Here is a 13,302-nt window from a genome sequence, read left to right on the forward strand (position 1 = left end):
TATACATGCTTTTGACATAAGCAGGACTCAAATTGCCTGGGACCTCAGCGACTGACTTTCATCCGTGGACTACAGAAGAAGGTTCATAGAAAGAAAGCTCCCTAGAAGCTATAAACTTCATGAGACTGCTTTGGCACAAGAAAACATGGGATTGCTACAATGAAATTCCCTTGCTTGAATCCCGCCAATTTTTATAAAGAGGAAAGCAAGGCTGAGAAAAATGCTAGAAGAACTTACTGGGATGAACACCTTGTCTGATGAGCTAATAAGGCCTCTTAGATCTGGAACCTAGCAAGTCACCTAAGACTAGTCCATCACTGAGTGTCTTTATGAGGTGCGATAAAAAAACAGTAAATCCTGCTGCTGAGTGCCATCCAAGGAGAAGGCAGGCATGTAAACACATTATGTTTTGTCCTCATGCACCTTATTCACTGGATCTGGCACCATGTGGCTTTATGTTTTCAAAATGATCACAAGGGTATATGTTTTGAATTGACTCAAGACATTGCAACAGCTATGACAACACAACTAAAGACACTCACAAAGAGCACATTCAGAACTGCTTCGGAAAATGGCAAGAATGATTGGATAAATATGTTTGAAGCAAGGGGGAGGCTATTTTGAGAGGGATTAATTTTTTAAAAATTTTACATATTCATTGTATTATTTGATCATACTTCATACATCAGAAGTGTTAACGTCTTACTTCTTACATCACCTTGGTAAGGTAGGAGCTATTATTTTCTCCATTTTAAGAATGAGGGACTGAGATGCAGGTTAAGTAACACTCTTAAGCAGATTTTGTCAAGGGCCTGTACATATCCACGGTCACCCTGAGCATCACCTGCAGGTTTGATGAACAGTTTTTGTGTTCTCCAACTACTTTCTACCCCAAGTGCCCACATGCCTGTCTGTCTTGTTTCTTGTCTTTGTTTCCTTTTCTCCTGTTTCTGTCTCTATCTCTTCTTGCCTGGGGATTTTCTCTGGTTATAGGAGCATGTGTGTCCCGTTTATGGGGCAGGCTGGGAAGACCCTAATCAGAGAAATAACCCCATTTTCTCATCCTCTGGGTGGCAATTCTGAGTTGTTGTCTCCACAGTCTTTCTGAGGGGCCTCAGCAGGACTGGGCCCCAGCTGCCCATGACAGCTGCTCATTCATTAACGTGCCCTCTATCAGCTTTCCTTCCTCTCCCACCTCACTGCACTCCTTCCTTACTGTGCTTTTCCAAATGCAGTGACTGCACCTAAGCTCCTGTCTCAGGACACTCAAGCTTCCACAGTGACTAAACATAGGTAGCCTGTCATCTTGTTGTCGTCATCCTCCTCCTCTTTTCTCGTAGCAACTTTACTAATATGTAACTCATATACCACGTATTCCCCATTTACATTTAGAAACCAATAGCATTAGTATATTCACAGAGTTTCACAACCATCACCCTGCAATCAGTTTTAGAACACCTTTTATCATCCAAATAAGAAACCTCACACCTAGCAGGAGTCACTTCTGGTTTTCCCTACCCTTACTCCTGCAAATTACTAATTTGCTTTCTGCCTCTATCAATTTACTGACTCTGGACATTCCATATAAATGGAATAACAGAATGTTGTCTTTTGTGACTGGCTTCTAATATTTATCATGTTTTCAGGGTTTATTCAAATTATAACATTTACCAGGACTGTATTTCTTTTTATTGCCTACTAATATTCCATTGTATGAATATATGATATTTTATGTATCTATCCATCGTCTGGGTTGTTTCTGGACAACGAACAATGCCGCTAGTTTTGCATGTACAAGTTTTTGTGTGGATATACATTTTCACTTCTCTTGGGTATATGCCTAGAAGAATTACTGGATCATATGGCAAATTTGTACTTAACTTTTTGAAATATTGCCAGATTGTTTTCCAAATTGGCTGTCCTGTTTTACATTCCCACTAGCAGTATAAGAAGGTTTCCATTTTGCCACAAACTCATTAGTGTTTATTACCTATTTTCTTGATTATAGTTATCCTAGTGGGTATGAAGTAGTGGTTTTGATAGAGAAACTGTGTTTGGGAAAGAGAGGTAGAGTCAAACAATCTTTTTTTTTTTTTTATTGAGTTTATTGGTACATTTAGGGATACAGTACAGTTACATTCATTGTTGGGATCATGTACCTTTAAGTCAAACAATCTTAAACTAAAAAGGACCTAACATACACAGAAGTGTTCCACAGAACCTAACTGCATCAGACACAGTGATACAGCTAGTGAGTAGCTATGCCCATATTCTCAATTACTGAATAAAATTATAGGTAATAAATCTTAAAGGGTGGGTAAAATCCTCTATTTCCTGGTTGCCAGAGATGTCAGACTCATTGTCACTAAAAAGAAAAATCAAAGTGTGGTTATTCTACTACATTTTCTCTTGTTATAATATAATGCCTGAGTCTGAGTGATTACTTAGCTTACAGCTTTTGCGGATGAAAATCCAAGACTGGGGGTACTCATCTGTTCAACCTCTGGCAAATGGGCCCTTGATAGTTACAACATGGCAGATGACATCACAGCAGGAGCATGAAAGGCAAAGACCACAGGGCAAGACAGGAAGCCAGAGAGTGGAAAGAGGCCCATCTTGATCTTGTTTCTTTTACAACAACTTGCTGTTTCAAGAACTCTCTCTCTGTGAAACCCATATTCTCCCCTTCCCAAAGCAGCGTCTCCGGTGACCTTGTCACCTTTCACTAGACCTCACCTTTTTACAGTTTCACCACCTCTTCGATTATCACATTGGGATCAAGCTTTCAGGACCTTTGGGGTCAACCCACACTGGGCTACAGGGAAGGTCCACCAGTGAGAGGAATCTTGGTGTTCATTTGACACTGCATATCTGGGATCCAGGGATTATTGGGGCAAAAAGGAATTGATGGAGAGAATTCAAGGGGTTCATAAGAACTCCTTGGAATACAAAGCCAAGCTTTGTGGAAAGGAGAAAATGTGTAGTTTGCTGAGGAGCATGTCTTTACGTCCTCCCAATCCTTAAAGATGCTTACAACCAAGAAAGATGTAGTTCCAAAGGTACAAAGCATGCTCGCTCTCTATGTTGTAGTTCTAGCTGAGACACAACACCTTGTGCTTTAAGCAGCAAGCCATGACAAGAAATCACAGAGGAGTATGGCTTCTCACTTCATGAGTGTTCTTTACTTAAATTCTCAGAAAGAACCATTGGAGATGTGAGAAATTATATCTATTATATTTAGAAGTTTGAATTATACATTACTTATTAAAATAGAAAAAGGTGTAAAAACAGGTGAAAGAAAACACTACTAGGTCTAGTACCATTCAAAGTGTTTAATTTCTCTAAAAAAGCCCAACTAATAGATTAATATTTTTTATTGATAGTAATTCATTCTCTATATAAATGAAAAATTCATCTAATTTTCCATATGGTCTATTTTAAGCTTTTGAAAAGTGAGAAGTATGGTATTCCTCCACTAGGTTGACTGTAAAAGAATTATTTACTAGATTAAGGATGATTTACTGAAAGTTCTAGATTACATATAGTGTTTGTGGATTATGCATCAAAATTAAGTGCAAGCTATGTAATTGCAAAAGTTAAGGTCAACTGTAGAGCAGTTCTTTCACTTGTAGGTATTGGTAAATTGAACTAAAGTAAATCCAACAAGAAAATAAGACTGCTAAATAATAACACCAATAAATGCTAAAAGGAAAACAGAAAGTTCTAAATTCACAAAAAAATGATAAAACACCTGAAAAAATAGTTGACTATGTCCATTATTCAAACCAACTATACAAAGGCAACTTCTGTCTAAACCACTTGCCTTCTCCAGTTTGTGTGCACCAATGTCCTGGAACACTTGCTTTGGTGTTTTATAATCTCTCTAATTTTCACTAAGAAGGTATTTACATTGGTTTACCCAAACCCTACCATGAAAGTCGAGCACATCACCTCTAGACATAGGGATCAGAGAAGATAAACGACTCATGCAAGATCACACAGCATCATTTCCAGCCCAGCCATGGCTCCAAGTGTGCCTCGGCTTGCTGACCTGAGCATATTCCACGCACACAGCCTCCTTCCATTCCAGACCTCATCCCTGAATACAGCTTATCCCAAGTACAATGCTACACTTAGCAGATGAGAGAGATGTGGAGATAAAAGCTATTAAATGGGACAAGTTATTTCCTGTCATAACAGTAATCCCTATAATCTCTGGGTACTTCTCATTCTATGCCAGGAACTATTCTAAGCAGTTTATACATATTATCTTTGTTTTTGTTTTGTTTTGTTTTTTCAGACAGGGTCTCACTATGTAGTTGAGACTGACCTGGAACTCACTAAGTAGCCCAGGCTGGTCTCAAACTCACAGCGATCCTCCTGCCTCAGCCTCCCGAGTGCTGGGATTACAGGCGTGTGCCACCATGCCCGGCCTATACATATTATCTTAATCAACAGAAAATCTAACATGGTTGGTACTAATATCACTCCCATTTTGCAGATGGAGAAACTGAGCCATAGAGAAATAATACAAAGTTATTTCTCTAATAAATAGTAGAACTAAGATTCCAACCCTTGCAATCCCCTCTCAAAAGTAGTTGTTAATCTTTTCATTCTGCTGTCTTTCATGTGTTACATCACATGTAAACAAAAAATACACATAGTTTACCTTTAATTGCAGAGATCCTTTAAAAAAGGATGGAGTAGCTTTTTTTCCTGTGAAGCCCTGAATATGCCCCTGGGGTAGAGACTAACAGTGGTTTGCAGCCAGACTCAGGCCCATCTCTTTTGGCCACACAAGGTGTGAGATTTCCCAGGTCTGACTGCACAGGCTCCTTTGAATCGGCTGCATAAGGTGCTGTATTCAGTTACTTCTAATAAGCTCCTGACAGCCTGCTCCATTAAGGCAGCTCACAAGATAACAGCATTTTGTAAGAGAGCTGTAAGTGTACAGTTCCAGTCAATTCTCATTTAATTCACTTAGTTAAATAGATAATAAACCAGAAGCTGATCCTAGCACAGTCTGCACTTTAGTTGCCTACCTCTTGATAAGGGAGGCCGCCTCTATCTCCCAGAATAGCCCTGCATTCTTCCAAAATGGTGAGATGACTCATAACCCTGCAATTTCTTTCTCTGGAGGGCCTGGGGTTCTCTTGGACAGGGGTCCAGTTACTCTTTAGAGCAACAACACAGGGCTCCTGTGTCATGCCTACCCTCCCTCTGTTCCCTTCTCAGCTTTCTCTCCTTACTCACGTGCCTGCACTTCAGCAGAGGGAGACCAGCAGATTCCAGCGCTCTGGAAACTGTAGGGACCCACATTTCCAGCTATAACCATGTTAAAACAGGACAAGGCTGAATAGTGTAACAATCCTCCTGGAATGGCTAGAATGAAGCTGCACTTCTTCCTCCAGTTGACTGTTTCTTCTCCTGCTTGGAGCAGGCTTGGGACTTTCTGGTTCTGGAGACACAATTTCAGAAAACCTGGTTTCTACAGGTTTAGTGTTTTGCCTTAGGTATTCAAGTAAATAAAGCATCTTGTGTAGGTTGCCCTCAATCTAAGGTCTTTAACACAAGCACCCCTGTGCACGTGCACACACACACACTTAGCATGAATCAAACATAAAGCATGCCACTTGTGCGCCCACGTGTGCAGGAGAGCAGGAGAGCAGAGCCAAAATAGGATTTGAAAAAGATTCTTCTGACAGGTTTTTATCTCATTTTGTTTTGTTTTTCTGATAGTAGGGGTTGAACTCAGAGAGCACTAAGCTACATCCCAGACCTTAAAAAAAATTTTTTTTTTCATTTTGAGACAATCTCTTTAAATTATAATCCTGTTTCACCTAAGTAGCTGAGATTATAGGCATGTGCCCAGCTTTCTTGCAGTTCTAAAGGGCATTCAGTTTCCTGGTATCTATTTAGGAAAAGCCACAGTCAAAAAATATACTCTAAGCCTGGTCAAGAGGCTGTTTTCTCATCTGGTGCAAGGCTGGTCTCATTCTTCCAGTGACCTGAAGTTGATAGCAGCAGGCCCACTTTCCTGTTTGCCTCCACCCTCCTGCCTCTCACAAGTCCCAAGCAGCAGGGGGCCCTCTCTATGGGGCACTTAAGAGAAAAGGTCTGCTAGAGGGCTTGACACAGCCAGAGAGGGCAGAGCACTGGGAGGTCATGACCTCCTTCATCCATCCAGCAGTCTGACAATGCCTTTTCTCTCTCCTAAAACAATTAATTTTAAAATGGAATCTTTGGTCAGGGCCCTCAATAAATATTTGGCAAATGAAAGCAAAACTAAACAAAATAAATGCCAAATAAACCTTAGCAAGTGCCATTACTTCTGAAATCTTCCAATGATGTGACTACATAAAATGACTCTTGGGGAAGGTGGTCTGGTCCTTGAATACGCAAAAGGTAAAAGGCTGCAGAAGCCCCGTTTTCAAGTATGCAAGGGCTGGACAGGAAATTGGAAAAGTCATTTAAAGAGGGGATCAAGAAAAGTTAGTTACATCCATATCCATTCACCCATCGATCCCTCCATCCAGTCATTACGTATAAATACAATACACACATGTGTGATTTTTGTTTTAAATTAAAATATAAATAAGCTCTCATTCATTAATCCTTTGATGAGAGGCCAAGGTTTTTGTTGTTGTTGTTGTTGTTGTTTTTTCTAGTATTATCTGCTGATGAGAGTTCTTTCTTAACAAATCATTATGTACCAAGGGATTTAAAGTGGAGCCAGAAGGTAAAGAAAAGATATCTGCAGCACAATTGGAAGGCAGGATTCTTCCAGACTGTAATGTGATTTTTTTTTTTTATTTTTTTGCTGTTGTTCCATTTTTTCGAGTTACCTTGTTCTCGCCTAATACAAAGCATTAAAAAAAAAAAAAGATTCATCACTACCAACTCTTTCAAAAGCACTCAGTTAGGTATGTCACTGAAAAGTTTTCTATTTGAATTTATGTTTCATCAGTATGTGCAGACACTTAATTAAATTTTGCTATTTAGTAGCAAGTACAATCACACAGGCAGGCTTGGAGGCAGACACCGCAGGTTCTTGTGAACACACAACTTCCCCTAGAAGAAGCAGATGTTCACAAGCACACAGAGACAGCTTTAGAACTACGAGGGAGCAGAGTTTGGACATTAGTCATGTTTTATAGGAGGTTACAGAATGTTAGTTATTCTTGTGACCTGGTCATATAAGGGCGGCTAAGAATACATAAAATATATATGTATATTTACATATTTGTTAGATTTATTATTATAACAAAATATATATAATACACAATGTATATATTTTTGAGGTTCTATATTTTACTGCTCAGATAGTTGTATCTATGTTATCAATCTCAATCTAATGACTTGTTGTGATAATTTTAAATTCCTCTAATGTAAAAAGATGATAATCCATGTTGTCAGACTTCAAGTCCTATGGGGATAATCTCTTCCTCCAGTGCAGTCCTTGAGCTATTCTACATGGCAGGGGTCCCAGCAGGTGCTGAGTTAATCATGATGTAAATATGCATCATTTGGATGAGCGGATGATGTGGCCTAACAAAATTCTGAGCCAGAAATATCAGAATGGGACCACAAAGGGCCCAGGCCAGGTAAGCACTCCCAGAGGCATCACTTCCTGCAGCCCCTCCATAATTCTGTGCCCTGGTTCCTGCCCATACAAATTCCCCTGTTTGTTGAATTCTGCTCAGTGCCCTGGAATCTCTCAGCCTGAAGCCTACAGAGAAAAAGGTTAGGAGGCGTGGGGATAAATTCTAGTGGGGGCAGGGGCTCTGGATTCTCTTTGACTTACTGTTGGTCCCTAGCACAGTGCTGACCCATAGAAGACACCCACTAAATATTCCTTAAATAAATGAATGGAGAAAATAGAGGCTATAGAGATGAGTTGAATCAGACCAAATGTGCTGCAAAGCAACAGCACTGATTTTCTTGAGCAGATGATAAACTATCTCTGCAGGAAATTTCAAACAAAGAGCTTGCAGCTGGTTCTGAGTAATTGCAGCCTACATGGGGAAGTAGATCATCTCCCAAAAAGGCTACTGGAGAACAGCAACCTCAACTGGCTGATACGTTCCATTTGTCTAACACAAAACTAACACAGTTTAGGTATACAGTCACATGTAACAAACTGTTTTAACAAGAAAGGAGAATGATAAATTTTTAAAGTAGTACCTCTGGACAGGGTCAGTGTGGGGAGATAGGTAAGCAGAGAGACTGGATACGCAGCAGGTCTGTGGTGTTTATTATATAATTAGGCTTTCTAACACACACATATATCATATAATCTTATATGTACCAGCTATCATCTTAAAAATATAACAAAAACCAGTTCCACTACTCTTTAAGCCCTCCAGCTATTTCAGCTTTTTAAAACAGCTGATTAAAGGAGCAAATGACAGCTGAAATCCATTATTATTAGGCAGGCCTGGGATATGTGGTAGACATGGGAAGACTTGTACCTTCAGGAAAGAATGTGACAGTTTCATGAGGCTGCCCCAACTTCTAGCCCAAGCTCTGGGGCTTTCTGGGAGAAATCCTGAGGAGGAGAAACCCAAAGGAAAAAGATTGTGAGGAGCAGGTTGCACAACATGCACACCTGTAGAGGTGGCTCTGCCTGGTAGGCATGAGGTCTAGTTGTCAGAGAGGTGTAGAAGGCAGAAATCTGGGTTGCAGAAGTCAGCATGCAGCAGTGGGATTAGCCACCCTGATCATGTGCTGCCTCAGGAAGTGTGAAGGATGCAGCAAAACAGATGATCACCACAAAACAATGAAGCAACATCAACTATTTCTAAAAATTTCCTCTAGGGTGCCTGAGAAATCTCTCCAGAGTGGCTCTTCTGAGGACCATTGCTGTACCAAAAAGTGATTCACCTTAGGATTTTATGTGGCTAAATAAAGGAAACATTGAGAACTTTGTAAATAATGTGATGCCGTATCACCTTGATTCTTACAATTTTATTTGATGGTTATTATGTCTATTAAATCAATCTAAATACACTATAGACAAAGAGACACTGAAATTCACCTTCAGAGTAACTGAAATATGGACAATGTTTGAGGTTGTTTCTTTCTTTTTTTTTTTTTCAGTGTGTGTGTTGCTGGGTATTGAACCCAAGTCTTACCATGTGCTAGGCAAGTACTCTGCCACTGAACTACATCCCCAGCCCTTTATAATTTTAATTTTGAAGCAGTGTTTTACTAAGTTACCCAGGCTGGCTTCCTCCTGCCTTAGCCTCCTGAGTAGCTGAGATTATAGATGTGTGAACTGTAGAGGCTATTTTTAAAAAGGTAAGCATCAAATTTTTGATCAGCTACATAATCTTCTATTATTGGGTTGTCACCATGGGAAAACTAAATCTCTTTCATATCACTTTGACTTTGGACCTCTATCCCAGCCAAGAAATCTGCTGTATGTGGGAGGATACCCATACAGCTACTTGGATTAGAGTCTGGGTTCACAAACCTTGCTGTCTCCAAGGCAACTGGCACATGAGCTCCTACCAGTAATCATAGCCAAGGTCTCAACCTGGCAGATCTCACTATGAGATTTTCCTAAAAGGTCAATTGTTTTTATTCTGTTCAATCAATTCTACTACATTACAAACTCGGCATTTACACTATAATAAGTTCCCCCTCAAAGTGTGTTGACACTTCTGGTTGTTCTGAATAGCTCAAAATGGCTTGGTAATTCTCACAGCAGACTTGAGAGGCTACCCATATCTGGTTATTTTCAAAAGCTGTCACACAGCTGAGCACTGGGGCCTTGGCTGCACCTTAGAGAATACTGTGACAAATTATAACTATTGATTTCAACATCTGAACTAAGAGAAAACAAGGCACTCAAAGAAACCACCACAATATGCTCACCAGTTAGGCACAGTGGGTAACGTTTAGGTTAAACTTTGCTTACTTGTTATTTTCAGAGGTGAGGGCAAGGTGGTGGTACTACAAAAGATGAAACAGCAACAAAGATAACAGGGATGGATTAAACCAGGTGATGGGGAAGCTTTGACCTGCTCACCTTATTCTAAGTTGGGAAAAGCCTGCCATCATTTGATTTCAGCACGGGACAGTACTCGCCCAGCATAAAGTTTCACAATCAGCAGGCCAGTCCCCCACATCAGAGAGGGAAACAGAAGCCCAGATGTTACTTCCACAGATGGTCTTTCCCAGACCTGCTGGAGGCCTATCCCAGCTGTCCCCCAGGAAATGTGAGTGATGTGCCACTTCCTGCAACCAGCTCTGTAACCGTTCCCCTCCACACTTTGTCTCTTCCTATTCTCCAGCGCAAGGAGGGATGTGCACATATGCGTGCTTAGGCGCAAGTGCGAGATGGGGGTGGGAGTGTTGATTTGGTGCAGCTGCAATAGAGACCCTGCGATCTCCTCAGGAGACCACCTGGAAGGCTTCCTGGAGGAAGCTGTGAAGAACACATCAAAGCACATTACTTCTGCTCTATTCTGGAACTTAGTCCAGGCCCAGTCTGGCTGCCCTTTGCATATCAGGATTTTTTTTTAAAAAAAGAAAGAAGGTTATACTTTGTTTTAAAAATGCCCATGAAATTGGGGTAAAGAATGTGGGAACAATGTAGTGTCATTTCTGGCTGTGATGTGCCACTGGAAAATGCTTTCTTATTTAGGTTACAGTAAAAATATCTCTCAGAGTTATCCTCATCTGCTAATGGTACAAAACTTATGCTACAGCTAACTGCCTGTTAGTACAAAACAAGAAGTTCAAATTGTGGCATATTTGAAAGCTTCTCAAATTATTGTTGGGCTCTCCCCAGCCCCTTGTTTTCACTGTCATTTAGAAGATTTCTTTAAAACCTTTTCTTTTCCATCATGTTTCTTGAATTCCAACTTCACTGAGATTCTTATCATAAGATTCTGTAAGCACAGAAGCATAGTAGTGTCTTCCCCTGCCCATATTTTGGGGGAAAGGCAAAGTGGCTAATAATATGGAATCACTTTCTGATCTATTTGAGAAAAAGGAAAGAATAAAAGGGAAGCTTATTGGCCTAAAGTTTCTTTGATCCCTTTTATTTCTTAGAAGAATAGAAGAGCAAATGGAGTTTATTTTTCTTCCAGTAGCAGACAGATCAAATGAGGCGCCTGCCGCCCCCCTCCCCCAACACACACAAATCACTCTCTGCCTCACTCTGGATTCCCCCTGCACCTGTTGTTGTAAATCTCCATTGACCCAAGCCAGCATTGCTATTCCTGAAATTTAAGCTGGCATTAAATGAGGCCCTTATCTGTCACTTTTCTGTATTTTCTTTTAGAGGCAGTATGGATTAGTGTATGGGTTAGTCATGCCTAATTCAGAGATGGGACACAGTCCAGAAAGGGTTGCCAATGGGCTTTTGAGAAAGGTAGAAGTATTATTATGTTCTTCATCCCTTTGAGAGGCAAGGGACAACCTTAAGAGTGGGTCCTGGAAGTAAGGACAAAGGAATTGGGAAGTGGTACAGCAAGTGCCTTTCTGTCCCAAAGCAGGGCTGAAATTACCAGGAAGTCATATTGCATTGGGAGTGAGAATTCAGAAGGGTCAGATGAGAAAGCTCTCCCTGCCTCCCTGACCCTGAGGACTGAGTGAGGCTCTTTGCAGGGTAGAGAGGACTGCTGTCAGCAGCCTTGGAGGTGCTCCTTACCTGGCCCAGCCCCAGTCCAGCCTTGAGATCAAACATAGCCTCTCATCCACTTACTTCAAATTCTGGTAGAGCTCACTGAGATAAACCATATTGCCTACAGGTGATTTACATTCTGTCCTCAAATGATCACAAAGATGTTAGGTATCTAGTTTTTCACTTGCTTCTGAGCAGGGACATTTTAAAAGTCCACCACTGTTTTCATGGTTACTCCATGTCACAAAGGGTGGCTGGGGTAGAGCTCTCTCCTCCTGCAAGATGGGATAAGAAGTTAAAGAAGCAGAGGCCTGGAGAGCCAGCTCTGTGATTTGAGAGCAGGAGATACCCTGACAGCTTTGCAAGGACTCCACACCTCACATCCCCAAAAGGGTACAAAAGGCATAGGTGTAGGAGTTAGTTTAGAAACAAAGACTCTAAATTGGTTAGAATTTTTGGGGGGCCTCCACTATACAGAGAGAAACCAATTGATCTAATGGGCCAGGTTGGTAACACCTGAATTAACTGCACACACTAGTACACAACAGCCTTCATTTCTGCACCAAGCACTTGCCTCCCTCCCAGTGACAAACCTGTGCCCATAGTTTTGGCTTAATGAACAGGCATGTATATCCCTTTCTCCTCCTCTTGTCACAACAGTTTCACTGTGAGCTCATAAAATGGGATAGGTCTCAGGCCTGCAATGAATGGTGTGGTGTCTCATTCAGGGCCAAACACCCAGGTCAATAAATGAAACATGTGACTAGATTCAAAATGGGTCATTCTGGGAAAAAACAACAAACTATGGAAATAGCTGCTTGTGGCTTCAGGGATCCACACTTCCAAAAACAACTGCAGAGGCTCAGGGCCTATGAAGCCAGGAAGTTCTGGAGGCTGCTGCAATTTGCAGTGCAACTCCAAGGATCCTGCAAAGCCTTCTCAGGTGGACATGGTCAGTGTGCACTGATCACCCAGTGTGTGCTCCATATGCTACCTGGGTTACCTCACTGTACTCAATGCATCTAGGTTAAGAAGGCTTAGAGAAACACATAAGGGTATAAAGCGCCAAGCATGTTCACAGTAATACTGTTTATGATGTTGCAAAATTGGGATTAAATACCCATTAATAGAAAGATAAAAATGAATGCATTTGATCTATTATGGATTAATAAAGAATATGATCGTGCTGTATTAAGTGAGCAGCACATAGAGTAGACATGCTGTACAGTACCTATATGAGGCATGACAAAAATATGGTTAAAATTTAAGTAAAAAAAAGCAAAAGACACATTGCCATTCATCTCCTTCAAAATGTTCCTCCTTTCTTTGAGCATACTTATTTCATTATTCATTCTTGCCTCTACTGGAAGCAGTTCTGGATGTCTTCTTTCACGAGTCTCCTGATGTGCTGTCATAGCTGCCTCACTGTCCTGAATCAACTTAAAATGTTTCCCTTTCATGGTCATCTTGACTTTGGAGAAGAGGCAGAAGCTGCATGGAGCTGGATCTTGTGAAAAAGGTAGATGAGGACATGCCGTAGTGTTTTTATTGCCTGTCTTTCCATGGATGGCATGTGGTGGCAACATTCTCTCTCTCTCTCTCTCCCTCTCTCTCTCTCTCTCTCTCTGTCTCTCTCTCTCTCTCTCTCTCTCTCTCTCTCTCTCTCT

General features: G+C 41.0%; 1 protein-coding gene across 1 annotated transcript in view; it reads right to left on the reverse strand.

Moving 5' to 3' along the window:
- Positions 1-13,302, reverse strand: part of Scfd2 (sec1 family domain containing 2) — a 419,781-nt gene that overhangs the window by 30,437 nt on the left and 376,042 nt on the right. The window lies entirely within an intron of this gene.

This window comes from Fukomys damarensis, unplaced genomic scaffold (assembly GCF_012274545.1).
Source record: "Fukomys damarensis isolate Sample0158 unplaced genomic scaffold, DMR_v1.0_HiC HiC_scaffold_35, whole genome shotgun sequence".
Taxonomy (NCBI): Eukaryota; Metazoa; Chordata; class Mammalia; order Rodentia; family Bathyergidae; genus Fukomys; species Fukomys damarensis.